Source organism: Gobio gobio (genome assembly GCF_949357685.1).
Source record: "Gobio gobio genome assembly, chromosome: 14".
Classification (NCBI taxonomy): Eukaryota; Metazoa; Chordata; class Actinopteri; order Cypriniformes; family Gobionidae; genus Gobio; species Gobio gobio.
Window position 1 is genome coordinate 18,450,718 of NC_137107.1, and position 20,681 is coordinate 18,471,398.

Genomic DNA, 20,681 nt, shown 5'->3' on the forward strand with positions numbered 1-20,681 from the left:
TCGTATTGATTTCCCCCCTCTGTCCTTCACTGGCCACCACTGCGTCTCAAACAGAGGTTAAACTATTGGATTTCTGTAGCCTCTTTGCTTTTTTCCTGTGCACGCATTTGCTTTCTCTCTCGTCATCCCTCTTTCATCTTTCCTTCCTTTGGAATACAATCCGTTTCAGAGGTATTGTTTGATCGCTTTTAGACCAAATCCCACACCACTGGGCCTCACCTTCGTGTTTGTTTGTGTATTTATATTTACGACTAAAACCGCATGTGCGTCTCGGTTAACGTTATGTCCGCTCTCGTGCTCCGTTGTTCCTCTCCTTGCCTTTTAGCTTCAGATCTCTAAATTGCTGATGGTAGTGGCAATTTAGCTCTCACAATGGCCAGCGCATGTATCGATCTGTGCAGCGCAGAGTAGCCGGAGCAGTCCGTTAGCCGGCCCCGCTGATTGATTTTAGATGACTCTGTTGTTATTTCTGCCGGCCGCTCCGGGGGGGGTGGGGGTTGAAGGAGCTCTTTAAAATGTGCGTCCACATTTCTCTCAATCCCTCTGCTCATCTTGCCGTCCCCAACGCCAACAAACATCTGACTTTGCAGGATATGATGCGATTTGAAAGCGACGTGAGTTAATAGGGACATTCACATTATGGGCCTCATTCATGATATGTGAACAACATTTTTTGTGTAATTATACATAAAACCATTCTTGCGCAACCTGAAAAATCATAAAACAAAGTATGTGTGTGTCCATTTATTACTTATTCCTAGATATTATTATAATTCATTCATTTATTTATTTATTTAGTTACTGAATTAAGCAAAGATGGATTTACTGTCACATTTCTAATTCGAATAATAATCATAACACTACCGGTCAAAAGTTTTGAATAATTAAGATGTTTTAAATAAATAAAAAAAGTCTCTTGTGCTCACCAAGACTGCATTTATTTGATTAAAAAAACAGTAAAAACAGTAATATTGTAAGATATTATTACAATTTAAAATAACTGTTTTCTGTTTTAATATATTTTAAAGAGTAATTTATTCCTGTGATGCAAAGCTGAATTTCGACATGATCCTTCAGAAATCACTAATATGCTGATTTGCTGCTCAAGAAACTTTTTATTATTATTATCAATGTTGAAAACTGTTGTGCTGCTCAATATTTTTGTAGAAACCATGATGGATTTTTTTTTAGGATTCTTTGATAAATCAAAAGTTTAAAAGAGCAGCATTTATATGAAATGGTAATCTTTGGTAACATTATAATACTATTTGATCAATTTGAGGCATCCTTGCTGAACAAGTTTTTTTTTTGTTCATATTTTTAATGGTAGAGTATAAGAGTTTCCACAAAAATATTAAGCAGCAAAACTGTTTTCATCATTGATAATAATCAGAAATGTTTTTTGAGCATCAAATCAGCATATTAGAATGATTTCTGAAGGGTCATGTGACGAGTAATGGTGCTGAAAATTCTGCTTTGATCACAGGAATACATTACATGTTATATATTTATTTAATTAAAAATAGAAAAGTTATTTTAAATTGTGATAATATTTCATAATATTACTGTATTTGATCAAATAAATCTTAATGAATCCAAACAATCGACTAGTTGTGTAACTCAGATGGTATAGTTACTGGTATCATTTACCTTTTTAAATCTGTTAAATGAACCGAAGATTTTATTTTGGACTCCATCCGGTTGTGTAGCAAATCCCTCAGGTCTTCCTGATGTAGTTCCGTGCATGAATCCATACAGGAACTGTCCTGCACATGTATGTCAGGATATCTTCTCCTATTCTCCATGACAATAGTATCAACATACTGTGAAACTCGAGTAGCTGAACTGATTATTTACAGCAAACCATCACTCCTTTCCACTTTCATTTCTTCTTTTACTCGTGCATAATCCAATACCATTAGAAAACACAGTTAAAGTGAGTCAAGCTGCTTAAACATTTTACAATTCCTATAAACCTTTTATGTAGTAGTTTTATTTTGAATATGTAACGCCATTACATTGAGATGAAGTATATAACTGCTGAAAATATTAACTTGTTAAATGGGCCCTCGTTATCAAAGACGACTAAATTTGTGATCTTTCACAGCAAATTACAGTAAAAATGAATGTAATTAGTATTGGTTGTAATATTAATCTAGTATGGATTCTAATTACAGTTGTCCTTATTACAGTCAGTAATTGTACAAGTGTGTATTTATAATGAATTAATTATATCATAACATTAAATTACTATGTTTGCCATAATTCTAATAATATATACTGTACATACATATATACATATACACATATATACATATATATATATAAAATAGCTATCATATACTATCTCATTCATTATGAGTTGTCTATATCTCTTAGTACTTTTTTTTTCTAATCTATTTTGAATGTGTGACCATACATCAGTTCATCACATTAGTTTTTAGTAATACATTTGTGGCATCGTCACTTTCTAGCGTGTTACTAGCACATCTGCAGATTCTGATCAGACTTGTCATTTAATTATTAGCAGCAATTTGTGCTGTTATTTCCTACTAACGCCATAATTAGGCAGAACAAAGTGGCGGCTCAGCTGATACGGCACTCAGCAAAGGATATCACTGCTCACCTTCATCCTCAGAGAGAGAAAAACAGCCAGAAAAAGACGTCTCTGGAGAAATGAAGCGTTTTTCTGTTCTCTCGAAGCCCTCCGCTGTGTTTCCAGTCAAGACGAAGTGTCTGAAGGCAGGAGGGGGGTGCTAGTAAACCAGGTGTTGTTGTGGGGTTTGTTTTTGCATTTGGTTTCCTGGATTGCTGTTGACAGAAACATTATAAGCCTGTGGCACTTGAGCAGAGGAAAAAGAGAGAACGAGAGCTGATATACAACAAACTCGTATGTACAAGACATTAGAATAACTTGTGTTAATGCTTCAGACATGAATGAGGCCTAAAACTGTGCAGCTTATTGAGAAGAATTATGCTATTACTTTTCCAAGCAATCAATTTACATGAAAATCCCATAGACTTGCAATGAAGGAGGGACCGAGCCATATCTGCATTCTCTGGAATATCAGATTAAGAGACTTATTCAGGCTTTAAGAGTTAAGACCAGTTAAGTTTTCAACTTGTCCTTTGTTTTTGTTTTTTAAAGCAAAAATTGAGATTACAGTGAAGCACTTAAAATGGGGCCAAATGTTTGATTATTTAAAAACAGAAATGTGCAGGTTATAATGTATAAAAACATTTAAATTGATTCTTCTAGGCTATTATTTGGGCTGTAAAGTTATTCGGGTGATTAAAGTTGAATTGCAGCTGAAATAAAATTGAATATAAGTTTACTCAGAAAAGTAAAATAGAAGAAATAGAAATAGTGAGAATTTGAACAGATTGGTCAGTCACAGATTGCGTCACTGAAAGAGAGACAAGCTGAAAATATTTTTTTGGTAATTACCAATATGAAACAATTGCTGTCGAGTGTACTTATCTTTTTTTTAACTAAAAATTATTCCTTTTCACTTTCATTTGGACCAATAAGCCACACCCTAGCAACGCCCTGGCAACCAGTTAGAGATTTTTTGGACCCACTTTATATTAGGTGGCCTATACTACTATGTACTATCATTATAAATTAACAATTTGATACAATGCACTTATTGTGTACATACATGTTTTTACATTGTACTTACATTTTAAAAATTCCCTGCATGTAATTACATCTATAATTAATTGTAATTTATAATTACAATTTTGACACTTCCCTTACACCTTACATCTTACCCTTAAACTTACCCATACATCCAAATCTGTCCCTAACTTTACCCGTATCCCACCTCAATATCAGCAAAAGTGGACAGCAATACAATATGAACACAATAAGTACATTGTACTTACATAAAAAAATAAGTACATAGTAGTTAAGGCCACCTAATATAAAGTGTTTCAGAAAATCTATAACAAAAAAAAATCTGTAACACTTTACAACAAGGTCCTTTTCATTTAGAGTAGACCATTAAGCCACACCCTAGCAACTCCCTGACAACCAGTTTGATATTTTTTCATAAAATCTATTAAACAAATCTGTAACACTTACCAATAAGGTCCTTTACATTAATGCATTAGCTAACATGAACTGAAAATGAGCCATATATTTTTTACAGCATTTATTAATCTTTGTTCATGTTGGTTAATAAAAATGCATAGCATAATACAAAAGTATTGTTTAGTAAAAAAGAAAAGAAAAAAAAGTGTTGTTTAGTGTTCATTCATATTTACTAACTAGTGTACTTAGCTAATGTTAACAAATGAAACCCTATTGTAAAGTGTTACCAAAAATATCTAGTAATCCTTATATAGTTGACCGTACGCACGGGTAGTTTGACTTTCACCGACTTCCCAGCTCACCGCCTGTTTTGGGTTCGAGTCTGGGCCCACCGCTGATAACAGATAACTGATGGGCGGCACTGATACGAAATGTCAGCGAAAGGACACTTGAACACTCTCTCTCAAACTCACACATTCCCACACACACGTCCCCGGCCTTCGATCTCATACATACACACTTGTAGAAAGCGTCTCTTACACAAACCTGTCTACAGACACACACACATACACAGACACACACACACACACACACACACACACGCACACACTGACTCGCTCTCTTTCTCTGTGGGTGAAAACAATTGCAGGCCTAGCTGGTGACTTTGATGAATGACATGTCCCTTTGGGGAGCAGTTTCTCCATCTGTTTATCCCCCCTTCTGTTGCCCCCCTCCCTAAACTCACTCACACACATGTGCAGAAACACACAGCACACTCAGTGCAGGAGTATTTAAGACTGCCGCTGGCTCCGTCATGCACCTGTAAGCACTCTCGCACGCACAAGACATCTTCTTTTTCGAGCACCCAGAGTCTTGCTGTCGTACGTTGTTACGTTGTTGACTAGTCAAGGAGTTTTTTGATGAAAAGTAGCCGACTGGACCGACTAAAAGTGAATCTGAATAGGCATTTGCAACCCGTTTTACTTTTGTCAGTAAAAAGTATGTTAAAAGGTTTTAAAAGAAAAAGAAATAAGACGCAAATGTTTGGTAACACTTTAGTTTAGGGTCCAATTCTCACTATTAACTACGCTCTAAAAAAATGGTGCTATATGGCACTAAAAGTGGTTCTTGGCTCGTAATCATAGGGGAACCACTTTTGGTGCTATATAGTATATATCTTAACAGGTTCTGTGTATGGAAGCGGTGCTATATAGCACCTCAGTCATCCCAAATAACCGGTGAGAGAACCGCTGAAGAACCACTGAAGCACCAAGATTTGGTGCTATACAGCACTTAAAGTGGTTCCCCTATGATTACGATCCAAACAACCACTTTTAGTACTATATAGCACCATTTTTTTAGAGTGTACTTGCTTATTAGCATGCGTATTACTAGGATATTGGCTGTTTATTAGTACTTATAACACACATATTAATGCCTTGTTCTGCATGATCATATTCTACATACCTACCTTATCCCTACCCATTAATAACTAATAACTTTTAATAAGCAGTAGTTAGGAGTTTATTAAGGCAAAAATCATAGTTAATAGTTAGTTAATAATGAGAATTGGACCCTAATCTAACGTGTAGTCAACTGGTCGGACTAAAGGTCAAGGTGAATTTGCAGTTCGCAACCCATTTACTTCCGTAATGTGGCATGATTCTAAGATAAAAGGTATTACTAGAAAAATATATAGGACAGAACTTGATTTGAAATGTCGATTGGATGGTGACCATTCACAACCCATTTTACTGTAATGTGGCATCTTTCTAATTTAAAAGTTATTAAAAGATAAAGAAAAATGACTGATTTTATCAATCAGAAATTAATTTGAGGCTGAAAACTGAACAAATTTGGTTACCAAAATGGACAAAATTGTAACACAATGATAATGTTTCAGGCATTATGGAAAATATTTTGGTATATCTTACAGTTGATAACTATAATTTAAATGTATACTTAACAACTGAGCTAACTTTTTTTTTTTTTATTCAAATATGTGGTTTATACATTTTTTTTTTACTGTAGTTAACACTTTAAAATACACTTTTACAGTATTTTACAGTCAAATTACATTTATTTCCTGCCTATATATTTTTTTACTGTTTATGGTGAGGTAATTTAGTTAACTAATGAACATTTGGTGTACTGCAAATCCATGCACTGCCACTCAAAATATCAAAACAAACATTAGTAAGGAACAATTCTACATAAACCAGTCGCGCAGTTTTACTCTGTGACCTCTTTGAGGGAATCTCTTCCCTCGTCTTTTTTAGAGCCGGTCACTTGTGTTGCACTCTGACTGCAGGGGTTAACTCTGTCTGTGTGTGTGTGTGTGTGTGTGTGTGTGTGTGTGTGTGTGTGTGTGTGTGTGTGTGTGTGTGTGTGTGTGTGTAGGAAAAGAGCTAGGATAAATAAAACATGGAGATCTGTTTAGTGACATATGGGCCAGTGCAGCCCATCTCCTGCATCCTAATGAACGCTAAGCCTTTCAAACTGTGTGAGACGAGAGCTTTGTGCTGCCAGGAATATAGATATCAGCAAGCACCACTGTGTGTTTATGTTTGGTTAAACCTGTGATTCATATGCACACTTTATAAAAGTGCATACAGCAACACCCAACTTAATTTTGTACTTTTGTTAGGGTTGTAAAATGCTGTAAGGAGTCACGTGTTAACGCGCATCTTGAAGTGGCACAGTCGTGCAGATTTAACATATGGCAGTCAATTGACAAGTCAGCTGAAACAAAAATCCACAGTTGAACACAAATTAAGCTAGTAATTTGCAAATAGTTTTGTGTGTGCATGTGTGTGTGTCGGAAAAAAACTTCTTACAGTCTTAAAGTCATTAGCACATCTGTGATCTTTTTGACATCTTTTTTTGATATCTGACAGAGACATCTGTACAGTCTTGTCAGAACTGTATCTATAAATCCCACAGGTTTCATTTGTGACCAAAATTTTGTTTAGTTTGAAGGGTATAGAAGGAGTTGTTGATATATTTTACGCAGTGTTGTTAGCTGTAAGTGAAACGCAGACTGCCTTGATTTCATATCACAGCTTGATATGCAGAGACATCCTATTAAATTTACCAGACAGATGCTAGAAATTCAATGTAATATAGTGATAATGTTTCAGGCATTACGAAAGACATTTTGGTAACTGTATATCTTACAGTTCATAACTGCATATGAAATATACTTGAACAACGGATAATTATTGACGTATACTATGACGTAGTTACATTGTACTTACTCAGATAAGTACTGAGTAATATTAATTAACTGTGCTTACTATAGAGTTACGGTTTGGGTTTGGATTAGGTTAAGTTACTTGTAATTATGCATAATGTTCTGTTATTACTATAGTAAGTACATGTAGTAACATGTAATACGTCACCTAAAAATAGTGTTACCTAACATTTACATTTTTAGATTTTTTTTCATGAATGATATAATTATTATACATATTATTAGTATAATAATTAGTAATGTTCATTGCGCCACATTCACACTGTTTAGAACTAATTTGTGCGTAGTCCTCCTGTAAACACACACACACACACACACACACAGACCTCCATCTGCCCCCAGGTGCATAGGTGGGTGGTCTTCAATCCCTATTTAATGAAGGCTATGATTTTTTTTTTTTTGGATCACAGAGTGATCTGCCTGTCTTCAAACACACTAGCTGGAGATGTCTCAATAGCTCTTCATTATTGCAGGCACAGCCTGTGGAAAAAACAAAAGCACAAAGACATCATAATTACAAGAGCACGCACAGGCTCGGGGACGGAGAGAGGCTCGCGCGAGAGAAGATCTTCAAGTGTTTATTTCCATTGCTCTTATGAAGACAAGGCTGGCCGCTCTCTGAGGGCTTCCCAGTATTTCTCCATCACTTCCTTCGTTGATCTACTCAGCTGAAGTAAATGGACGGGAAAGGAGGATGCACTTTTCTCACATTTTTTCGTCTTTAAACAGTTTGTCGTCACTCTACACGGACTCATCTCAAGATCACTTATTTAACAGTTCACCTATTTTGACAAAATTATGGAAAAAAAAAAACATCGAGATACTTTATTAGAAACTTTATTGAAAATATTCAAATCAGGAATGTCAATCACAATGTGATGTTTGTGGATAAAAAAAAAAATCAGTCAAATCATGTTGAATGATGTTCACTAAGCCAACTAAGTTTTTCAGTTTTAGGGCCCTTTCACACCTACAGCGAGGAAAATAAGTATTTGAACACCCTGCTATTTGCAAGTTCTCCCACTTAGAAATCATGGAAGGGTCTGAAATTGTCATCGTAGGTGCATGTCCACTGTGAGAGACATAATCTGAAAAAAAAAATCCAGAAATCACAATGTATGATTTTGTAACTATTTATTTGTATGATACAGCTGCAAATAAGTATTTGAACACCTGTCTATCAGCTAGAATTATGACCCTCAAAGACCTGTTAGTCTGCCTTTGAAATGTCCACCTCCACTCCATTTATTATCCTAAATTAGATGCACCTGTTTGAGGTCGTTAGCTGCATAAAGACACCTGTCCACCCCAACCAGTAAGAATCCAGCTACCAACATGGCCAAGACCAAAGAGCTGTCCAAAGACACTAGAGACAAAATTGTACACCTCCACAAGGCTGGAAAGGGCTACGAGGAAATTGCCAAGCAGCTTGGTGAAAAAAGGTCCACTGTTGGAGCAATCATTAGAAAATAGAAGAAGCTAAACATGACTGTCAATCTCCCTCGGACTGGGGCTCCATGCAAGATTTCACCTCGTGGGGTCTCAATGATCCTAAGAAAGGTGAGAAATCAGCCCAGAACTACACAGGAGGAGCTGGTCAATGACCTGAAAAGAGCTGGGACCACCGTTTCCAAGGTTACTGTTGGTAATACATTAAGACGTCATGGTTTGAAATCATGCATGGCACGGAAGGTTCCCCTGCTTAAACCAGCACATCTCCAGGCCCGTCTTAAGTTTGCCAATGACCATTTGGATGATCCAGAGGAGTCATGGGAGAAAGTCATGTGGTCAGATGAGACCAAAATAGAACTTTTTGGTCATAATTCCACTAAACGTGTTTGGAAGAAGAAGAATGATGAGGACCATCCCAAGAACACCATCCCTACTGTGAAGCATGGGGGTGGTAGCATCATGCTTTGGGGGTGTTTTTCTGCACATGGGACAGGGCGACTGCACTGTATTAAGGAGAGGATGACCGGGGCCATGTATTGCGAGATTTTGGGGAACAACCTCCTTCCCTCAGTTAGAGCATTGAAGATGGGTCGAGGCTGGGTCTTCCAACATGACAATGACCCGAAGCGCACAGCCAGGATAACCAAGGAGTGGCTCTGTAAGAAGCATATCAAGGTTCTGGCGTGGCCTAGCCAGTCTCCAGACCTAAACCCAATAGAGAATATTTGGAGGAAGCTCAAACTCCATGTTTCTCAGCGACAGGCCAGAAACCTGACTGATCTAGAGAAGATCTGTGTGGAGGAGTGGGCCAAAATCCCTCCTGCAGTGTGTGCAAACCTGGTGAAAAACTACAGGAAACGTTTGACCTCTGTAATTGCAAACAAAGGCTACTGTACCAAATATTAACATTGATTTTCTCAGGTGTTCAAATACTTATTTGCAGCTGTATCATACAAATAAATAGTAAAAAAATCATACATTGTGATTTCTGGATTTTTTTTATTTTAGATTATGTCTCTCACAGTGGACATGCACCTACGATGACAATTTCAGTCCCCTCCATGATTTCTAAGTGGGAGAACTTGCAAAATAGCAGGGTGTTCAAATACTTATCTTCCTCACTGTACCTTATTTGGTCCGGATTTTCAGACTTATCAGTTTTGATCAAAATTACAGGTGTGAAACCTCCCCCGGACCAAACAGATGGAATTTGGACGAAAAGAGGTAGTCTCGGTCCGGATCAAACTGAAAAGCATTTTCTGTATGATTTGGACTGTCAGACCATTTACTGGAAGTTCCAGTGGTTCCTGCGTACCCTAAACAACTTATTTATTTAATCTGCAATCAACTGTTAGGCTATATGTTGACATTCTGCAGGCCTACAGCTGTCATGAATATTTAATATAAAATTTTAAATGTTGTTGTTCTATTTCTATGCACTGAGAAATGCATTGAAATTATAAATCAACCGTGACAACTCATCTTTTGAAATAGACGACCAGTATGGAAACAAATTTCCACTCACCTACTCAGTCTTCTCCTCCTTTCCTACGGGCGACTATAAAATGTTCGCACAACGAGGACGTTCATTTGGCGAATTTGAGCCTCGAGTATAGTTGGTGCTGCAGATAGTAATGCCATAATAATAACAGCATAGTGGCAACGATATGCGTCTGTTCATTCATTCTTGTCAAAGTTACCCGCCGAATTGACAACAAACTGTTTTGTCCGTTTACAATCCGTTTACAAATCCGTTTACAAACCAATCAATGTCAAGATGCAGCCCACATAGATGATGACGACAGGACGCAAGTAAACGCCATGTAAAGTTATTTAGTGTGCTTGTATAATTGCAATGTGAAAGCAAACCAAGACTAACCGAATGTATAAAATGTATCAAAACATGAACTTTGGTTCAGACCTTGGTGTGGACTTTCAGGTGTGAAAAATGCCTTATTCTCTTTAGTATGAAGTATTTCACTCAGTTGCCTGATCATTCCGATTAAATTTCAGCGAGTGAAGAACAAATTTATACTCACGTGTGTTATGTATTATGCACGTTATCGTTTTTGAAAGACGGCATGTTTAAGCCGCTCAGCGATGACTCGTTGGATCTCTGCTTCTCGTAAACTCTACCGTGTATTGTGCATGTTATTTTTTGACAGACATCGATGTTGCGGTATTCAAATTATGTGGATTTGAAAACCGATGGATTGTAAGATAATAATTTTTTTTTTTTTAGCAGGCAAGTATTCAATGAAGTGATTGATACCCATGAGTGTGCCGATGATTTTAGATCTAATGTTAGTTCTAATGACGGACGCGATAACGTGCATAAGGGTTGAACTATGTTAGATTTTTGGGTAATTATAAAACATACTGGAGACTTTAAAAATGATTTTTGCGCAGTTGCAAATGAAATGAAGTTTATTTTGTGGTTTGCATTCAAGCCTCACATTCAGCTGTCGGAAACTCATTGACTTTTGAAAATCAAATTGTTGTTTTTTTGTTTTTTTACCAGGATAGCAGTGTTTTTGATGCACAAAGTTTTTTTTATTGTTGTTTTTTTTTAAACCCATGGAAATGCAGATCCTGTTGTAAATTGTAATAGTGAAAAATCACTTTTTAAAACTATTGTTCCATTATTATTATTATTAGCTGATTTTGACTCATAATTGAGAAAACGAATATTACAAAATATAGGATAAAATATTGGATAGAGCTCTAATGTTGCATTTACTTTGAGACTATGTAATTGCCTTGATCATGTTTTTCCCATGGTAAACTGCTGAAATAGCAGTTACTAAATTAAAAGGTTGTACTACAATAAAACCCTTACGAAAAATATAGCATTCTTAGGAAGGTATTGAATTTTGTAGTATTTGTAGTAAAAGCAAAGTTGGTGGGTTTACCTCAGTTTACCTCAGCAATAACTAAATAAATGTAAATGTATTTGCGCTAACCTCACATAACCACAGTCTTAAACTAAAATGAACTTGATTTTACTACAGGAACTAGAGTTTAACTGTGGTGAACTTTCATGGAAATTAACTATGGTTTTACTAAAGGAACAACACAACTGTTTTATTTATTGTAAAATCATAGTAACAAGTAAAATCCTCCTTTATGAAAATTTTGCTACCAGAACTATAGTGTAACTAGTGTTTGTGGATCTATCAATGTGACTCATTTTAAGTGTAGCATTAGTCAAAGCTATGCTCAAAAAAGTGAAATTAAACAAAATGTTCGAATGAGCGCACATATAAACATATTACTTTACAATGTCAAGAACTACAGCAACTATTTTGATGGAAATCATGGTCGATTTTTGTAAGGGCTGTTAAACTTCATCCGCGAACTTCATCCGTCTTTATTGAAGAATTAATAGTTATTGAGACGTCCACCTACAGAACTCAAGCGATATGATACTCATCTGTCTGTTTGTCAGCCGCTGGCCTCCTTATCACTGCACCGCTCGGCAGCGTTAACTCTATAATTAGCCACTTAATTAGCAAAGGGGTCTTGATTGACAGTTTGGAGCCAATGACTCACGTTCAGGACGAACGTCTAAGTGTATGTGTGTTGTTGGAGTGTGCTAATGCCGCCGGCGACACATTAAGACCCACCTTAAGATCAATCCTACACTCGAATCCAAAACCTCTTATGTGAGCACAAGTCAATCTGCGTGTGTCAGAGATTACAAAATTGGGATTAGTTCTGGGGAATGATACACATTTGTTAATCCCAAATAAATGATGTCGTCTGTGCGAAGCCTTGGAGTGACACATTTCAGTCAAATGCCTCAGGATGAAAGGAGAAACCTGAAGTCGTCTCCCCTCTCTCTCATAGACACATTTATATCAATATTTCAAAGAATTGCTGTTTCTATTTAAAAATGTTCACAAATTTACAGTTTTTGATATTTCAAAAAACTGCATGTACGTTAATAAAACCTAACATTTAACGTTTTTAATATATTTTTTATATTGTACTAATTTCACATTTAATCTTTATGAAAGAAGGCCTGTATCACTGATACCAATACCGCTACTGATGTTCTCAATTTTAGCCATTAATTATAGGCATTCAGCATCACAGTATAATTAAAAGCTATCTATTTTTAACAGGTATTAGGCTTCAAATAATATAACTTTTAATTTAAGTGGATTAAAACAATCCCCATTATAATAAATACCACATTGACGTATGCCCTTCAACATCAGGGCTATTTTTTTTTCTATGGGCCCATTCAGACTAGGGCTGGACGATTAATCGAAAAGTAATCGAAACTCAGAAATTCAGAAACTCTAACCGACAGAATTTTTCCATGTTAGTTATTTAATTTTTTTAATTCTGTTAATACTTTACCGTGTGTAGTTAGCCTACGTGACTCAGCCCCGTCAGTCACATCAAATGCAGATTGCAGGCACACGGAAAGATTCAGGAGCTTCAGGATGGATGCTCAGTATTGCTAGGGCAATTGCGTATTACACATTTTCTTTGATTAACATTGACAGACAGCAGTAGGTTTATTAGGCTGCTGTCACATGATGCTAATCTGACACGCATCCCATTTCCTCACAACTCTTTACGTTCATTTAAGACTTCATTGAACTAATTTAAGATTGTGCATGCAAGTATACTCGACAAAAGCTTTTTGGCATAATTTTGTGTGTTTTTGTCTGCCCAAGCACTGTCTGAAGCAGCTTTCTGTGCGCACGCGTGTGTGTTACACAGGTGGATTAAAAGCATTTGCTTGAATAATAGCGTGATCATATAATGTAACGCTAGCTAAAGGATGACGAGGGAAAACGGATGCTGCAAATATTGCGCTAAATATTTTGAATGCGTTAAACTGAAAAAAATAATCACGTTTGTTAACACGTTATTTTAACAGCAGTATATACACACACACACACAGACACACACACACACACACACACACTGTTGGGGAAAGTTACTTATAAAAGTAATGCATTACAATACTCCTCAGACTGAAGGTAATTCACATCTGTACAGTAGAGGGCGCAGCTCAAACAAACCTTTCAGCTGTGCTTGCATTCTTTATTACAGAATAATAGGACGCAGGAGATGAAAGTTCAACAATCTTTCTTCAGCAATACATTTTAAAAAATAAACAAATGAGATGTTTATCGAACATTTTGTGCAAGTGAGGAGTAAAAGCCTGCTCACATTTAGTCTACAGCTACAATGACCATCATATTCACACAGTGCGCACAACGACTCTGCACGATTTCTCTCAACATGGGGGCAGGAGAGCCGTCAGTCAATAATATGGCTATAAATATTTAAAAAAATCACTCAGACATTTTGTTGTACATTTAAAAGTAATGTGTTACTTTACTCGTTACTTGAAAAAAGTTATCTGATTATGTAACTTGCGTTACTTGTAATGTGTTACTCCCAACACTGTGTGTGTGTATATTACATACACTTGACTTGTGTGTGTGTGTGTGTGTGTGTGTGTGTGTGTGTGTGTATATATATATATATGTATATGTATGTCAACGGTATGTCAACGGTTTTCTTTTTTTTCTTTCTTTGTATGCTAATAAAGTGTTAATAAGCAGAGAATCGAGCATCAAGAAGGTTGTATGAATAATATGTCCATGTTAATTACTCATCAGGGCACCTGCAGCTAAATGAGCTTGTGCTTACCAGAAATAGTTACTGTTCTCCATGTGAAGGGCATCATCAAACACACACTTGCTCTCTGGACAGCTAATACAGAATTTCAATATAGACACACACACACACACTCAAACAAAAAAGGGCCAACAAAAAAAAACAAAGAGTCTCAGCATCCCACAGCGAGCTTTATTAATTTTGACAGTGCAGTATGTAAATGCCTATTTTAGTGCTTACGCTGCTAGTTAGCCAGGTATCGGCCACGCTGACACTTCTTCCCCTTGCTTAAAAAAAAGAAAAGAAAAAAGAGAGAACGTCAATAGCACATCGATAAAGTCACGCTAATTTTTACATGCTGTCCTCGACTTTGCCCTCATCTGCAATTTTTTTTTTTTATTTAACATCAAAGTTCAAGATCTGACTTTGTTAATCTGGTATTAAAATGAATAAAAGGGTGACCTTGTCCAAATTAATAAGTCAGTGGCGAAACACGCTTTCAACGTTCAGAAAGGTTACACAAAGGTTAGCCTTCAAGTGCGGCACCAGCATGCCGAGGGAGACGCGGAGAGACAGATGCTCACCGTTTTCTCTTTCACATAGTCTCTTGAACTTGCTTTGTTCGTGAGACATGTAAGCTCATCATTTTCTGCTTTTGTTGTGTAGCTTATAGACAAATGCCTCATAAGTCTAAAGATAAAGTAGTTAAAAAGAGGTTGTTGTTTTGTGTCTTTATTGGGACCAAGAGATTCTAGACAGTTTGTTGAAAGGCTTGCAGCTCTACTCAGGGCCATAACCTCCATAGACACTGAGGGGGACAAGTCCCCTCCATTAATTAGAAATGGCTGAATTGTCCCCCCCAATAATTGAAATTTTTGCACTACTGCTGCACTTTATTATGCTGCGATCTGTATGTTGTTGTTGTTGGGATGACAAAAAGGTTTAAAAGCTGCCTCAACGGTCTAACAGCGCTCGTCAATGTCAAAAATGATTGAGATGGCCAATCAAATCAAAGTAGGCGGAGTTTACCTGTCACAGAAGCAGAGCGTGAATTCCAGCGTGAAGCATCAGTTTAACGTTGAAAGAAAGTGAGGCAAACGAAACATTTAATACATGTGAGCTGTTTTGCGACAGAAATGTTAAACATCCGACAGTAACATCCAGAGATGCAATTTACCCAACTTATTTCTCAAATATTGCCATTTTGAATTGAAAATATGCATTTATGTGATTTATGTCATTCCTGACTGAGTGTGAAGAGACAATACATTTTTGACATTTTTTACATTTTAGGCAAATAAAAGTACATATGTGCATACTTTAATGCAAATTAATTCAAATATTAATATAAGTTTAAATCCTGTCTGGCTAGCGCGTTTCCCATAATGTTTATACATTAGGTCAGTCGGCAGAGAGCAGGCGGTCTTTTGCGGCTGTTTGATCACATTGGACCACATTAGCATTTACACTACTAAAGCAATCCGGTCAAATGTGTTTTCGACAACCTCTGGAAGTGGTCGAAAGGGGACAAGCTCAAAAAGTTTTAGACCCCATTTACACCTGTATTTAGCGTCGTCCACTTTTCCAAAACGCATCTTAATACCAGCTGTAAACAGGGCCGCAGACAAACACCCAAAATCCCTTAGTGGGCTGCTTTACAAAACTACAGTATGTTTTGCCCTTACATGTGTCAGCTCCTGAGGGAAAGCCACTATACTGTGCTTATGTCCACAACTAGGGTTTTTATTCATTGTTCAGTAATAAGTACACTTACCGGGGAAGTAGCCATTTCTATTGCTGTCAGAATGTTTTTTAATTACTGTACACAAGTAAAATCACTATATACAAATAAATATGATGGAGTTAAAATCTGTTTTGTTATTGTTAACCAAATCTCTTAAAAATGTATTAATCTGTAATAAAATATAAATATTAGATAAAATGTAATCTAAAAAAAAAACCTAAATGAAAATTGACTACTAAAATAAACCAATTAACTGAAATAAAATATTTAAGTACTACAGTTGCTAAATATAAACTGAAAAAATAAACCTTTATACACTGCTAATAAAAGCTACATAAAACACTAATAAAAACAATTAAAACTAATACAGTACAAAAGCACATAACAACATTACTTAAACTAAAAATTTAAAAATAATAAATATAATATATATATAAACCAAATTAAAATACTATAATAGTATAAGTAATACTAGAATATCACTGGTTAAAATGTGTGTGATTATAAAGACAACATATATTTTTATAATTATTTATTGAATTTGATATCGCTTGGTTGTTTTACAATTATTATGTATATATTACTATTATTATTAGTAGCTGTATTATTGTTATTAATTATTTTGAACAGCCATTAACATTTTCCACTATTTTCTCTTTACACTATATTATCTGTTCTATAGTCTAATTTTATATTTAATAAAACAGTTTCATGGCTGTTTAGAAATTTCCATTTTAGATTTTAGATCCACTCGTCCAGCCCTTCTACTGGTTCATGTCATAGAAAAGGACCCACTAGACTCCGAAAGCCTTCCCATCATGCAGTACAAGAAACGCAAAATGCTTGTAAGTGTTTGAGAGAGATAGTGAACAGGTACAACAGGTACAGTGAACTACTATATCAGCATGTAAACCTCAGCCTTTTCCTTTCACCTTCCTACTTATCCTTCTTTCTTTCTGTCTCCTCTCGCTCCCTTTTTTTCTCTGGCTTTCTCCGGCCACTGGAGTGGATCAGTCAAATTATCGAGTGGCAAAACTAATTCGGCGCCCGGGGGCCGGCAGAGCTGCCACTTCCCATCAGCCCCTCCGCCAGTCAGCGCCCAACTGTTTTCATTTGGGTCCTCTTGTTTCATTTATTATGGCTATTGGAGCTAATCCTACGAGCAAACCCCCGGCCGGCCCGCCTGTCACTATTGTTTCGGCTCTTGGATGCACCTTGCCTTCAGTGGGAGGGCTGATCCAGTACCAGCTCATGACGGAAGTGAGCGTTCTCAGATGGAGAGAGAAAGAGCGGGAAGGAGATCTCATCAATCATATTAAACTCGTTTGGACAGACTCGAAACCCCCCACTTTCTCTTTCTCTGCCTCACACTTCTTAAAGATGCTCCATTGTTTCATTTTTTGTACTGTAGTCAAGCAGAAACTACCCAGTCTTTGTTCTTTTATGGTTTAAGAGAATTAATTTATCAATTGAATCTTACATCTTTACACACTTTTATTCAATATACGCATCAGAGTTAGTGAAGTTGGTTCAAGCTAGTAATAATTTAATTACAATTTTAATATTTCATCACTTAAGTAATGTAGTAGAACATGTTTGAGGAGTCTCAGCCTGAATGAATGTGTGTGTAGTATGAATGTAATCTGGGCGTACATTTGCCATGTTGCCCTTATCACATGACTTACCAGTGTCAGTTGTGTCGCTTCACTGCCATTCACAAATCCTCTCCCGTGGCCTCATGGGATAGTAAAGTGTTCATCATATGCACACTTCAGAATCTCACCAGGAGGTCATCCGGGTCATTGTTGCCTACTGTTTTATGAGTACTGTAAATTCGGACATGCTTCTTTTGTCACATACTGTTTTCCCCACCTACTATATAATAGGGGAGTATGTGATTTTGAATGCAGCCTGAATGTTAGATCACTATATACACTATATACAAATAAATATGATGAAGTTAAAATCTGTTTTGTTATTGTTAACCAAATCTCTTAAAAATGTATTAATCTGTAATAAAATGTAAATATTAGATAAAACGTAATCTAAAAAATGAATGAAAATTGACTACTAAAATAAACCAATTAACTGAAATAAAATATTTAAGTACTACAGTTGCTAAATATAAACTGAAAAAAATAAGAACATATTTTGCTCTAAGTCTCTATTTTCTCTCCATTAAATCTTATTAATGTTTAGGATAAACAGCTGAAATAGATCTCATTTGGTGTTTTTCTATTCTGCAGAAATATATATTTTGGAAAAAACATTTTATATGACATACTCTACAATTAAAGGATTTGATATTTTTTCCTTAGTTATAAAATTTGTGCTACTTGTAAAATATCTACCTCAAATTGATGTTATTTGTATAAACATATAAGCAAAGTATAAATTTAAAGAAAAAAATAAACTTAATATTTTTTAATGAAGTATACTACTAAACATATAATACATATATATATATGTACAGTGGGGAGAACAAGTATTTGATACACTGCCGATTTTGCAGGTTTGCCCACTTACAAAGCATGTAGAAGTCATAGGTACTCTTCAACTGTGAGTGACGGAATCTAAAACAAAAATCCAGAAAATCACATTGTATGATTTTTAAGTAATTCATTTGCATTTTATTGCATGACATAAGTATTTGATACATCAGGAAAGCAGAATAATATTTGGTAAATAAACATTTGTTTACAATTACAGAGATCATACGTTTCCTGTAGTTTTTGACCAGGTTTGCACTGCAGCAGTGATTTTGGCCCACTCCTCCATACAGACCTTCTCCAGATCCTTCAGGTTTTGGGGCTGTCGCTGGGCAATACAGACTTTCAGCTCCCTCCAAAGATTTTCTATTGGGTTCAGGTCTGGAGACTGGCTAGGCCACTCCAGGACCTTGAGATTCTTCTTACGGAGCCACTCCTTAGTTGCCCTGGCTGTGTGTTTGGGGTCGTTGTCATGCTGGAAGACCCAGCCACGACCCATCTTCAATGCTCTTACTGAGGGAAGGAGGTTGTTGGCCAAGATCTCGCGATACATGGCCTCATCCATCCTCCCCTCAATACGGTGCATCGTCCTGTCCCCTTTGCAGAAATGCATCCCCAAAGAATGATGTTTCCACCTCCATGCTTCACAGTAGGGATGGTGTTCTTGGGGTTGTACTCATCCTTCTTCTTCCTCCAAACACGGCGAGTGGAGTTTAGACCAAAAAGCTCTATTTTTGTCTCATCAGACCACATGACCTTCTCCCATTCCTACTCTGGATCATCCAGATGTTCATTGGCAAACTTCAGACGGGCCTGGACATGCTCTGGCCTGAGCAGGGGGGCCTTGCGTGCGCTGCAGGATTTTAATCCATGACGGCATAGTGTGTTACTAATGGTTTTCTTTGAGACTGTGGTCCCAGCTCTCTTCAGGTCATTGACCAGGTCCTGCCATGTAGTTCTGGGCTGATCCCTCACCTTCCTCATGATCATTGATGCCCCACGAGGTCAGATCTTGCATGGTGCCCCAGACCGAGGGAGATTGACGTAATTTTTAACTTCTTCCATTTTCTAATAATTGCGCCAACAGTTGTTGCCTTCTCACCAAGCTGCCTATTGTCCTATAGCCCATCCCAGCCTTGTGCAGGTCTACAACTTTATCCCTGATGTCCTTACACAGCTCTCTGGTCTTGGCCAAACATGTAATTGAGACTATACACTGTAACTTCTTTTTGAAGTTGTAAACAAGACTTTGTTTTACAAGAAAATACAATTTCAGTCTTTATACTTAAAACAAAATTACACATTTCATTTAATGTCTTAGTTGCTTTTTCTTATAAATATCTTGCTTTTTTTGTAATTGTTATTTTCTGATCCAGAAACAGAAAACCCCAGGAAACACTGAAGTTTGCCTTATCTTTTGTTTTTAATCCAAACCTCACACTTGTGTTACAGGAAATGATTGATTATAATCAATACAGCCTCTCATGCATTTCCATGAACTACAATAGATGCTCAACAAACGGCAAACGCATCAAAATGACATTCAGAGTTCAGTCGTAATCTTGAAGTAATTCCCTTCGCTAATACATATTTATATTAAAAAGTGTAGCTTTCTTGATTAGGACATCAAAAAGCCTTGAATACAGAGAGAGAGAGAGAGAGAGAGAGAGAGAGAGAGAGAGAGAGAGAGAGAGAGAGAGAGAGAGAGAGAGAGAGAGAGAGAGAGAGAGAGAGAGAGTGGGAGAAGTGATTGACCACAGGGCAACAGTTAAAAAGAGGTTAAGGGTTTTGTGGAACACATAACACATGCTAGTCAAGGTAAACTGCTGTTTGTTGAAGCCTGGACTCTCTAGGTTTGCTGTCTTACGGGAAAATAAACGCCTGTGGGTCTGAAGAGAGAATTGGGTGGTCTGTCTTTAATGACCCAGCTTCAGTCTTCCTTTGAAATGTGAGGGAGGTCATACCTCTGCGCCTCTGCAATTAACCATGTTAACGAGGCTAAGCCATTAGCGCTAGCACCAAATTTGGTACGTTAAGCAAACAAGCACTTCACTGTTGTAA

General features: G+C 36.7%; 1 protein-coding gene across 3 annotated transcripts in view; it reads left to right on the top strand.

The window, feature by feature from the left end:
* The window catches only part of dacha (dachshund a), a 207,375-nt gene that overhangs the window by 98,806 nt on the left and 87,888 nt on the right, over positions 1-20,681 (top strand). The window lies entirely within an intron of this gene.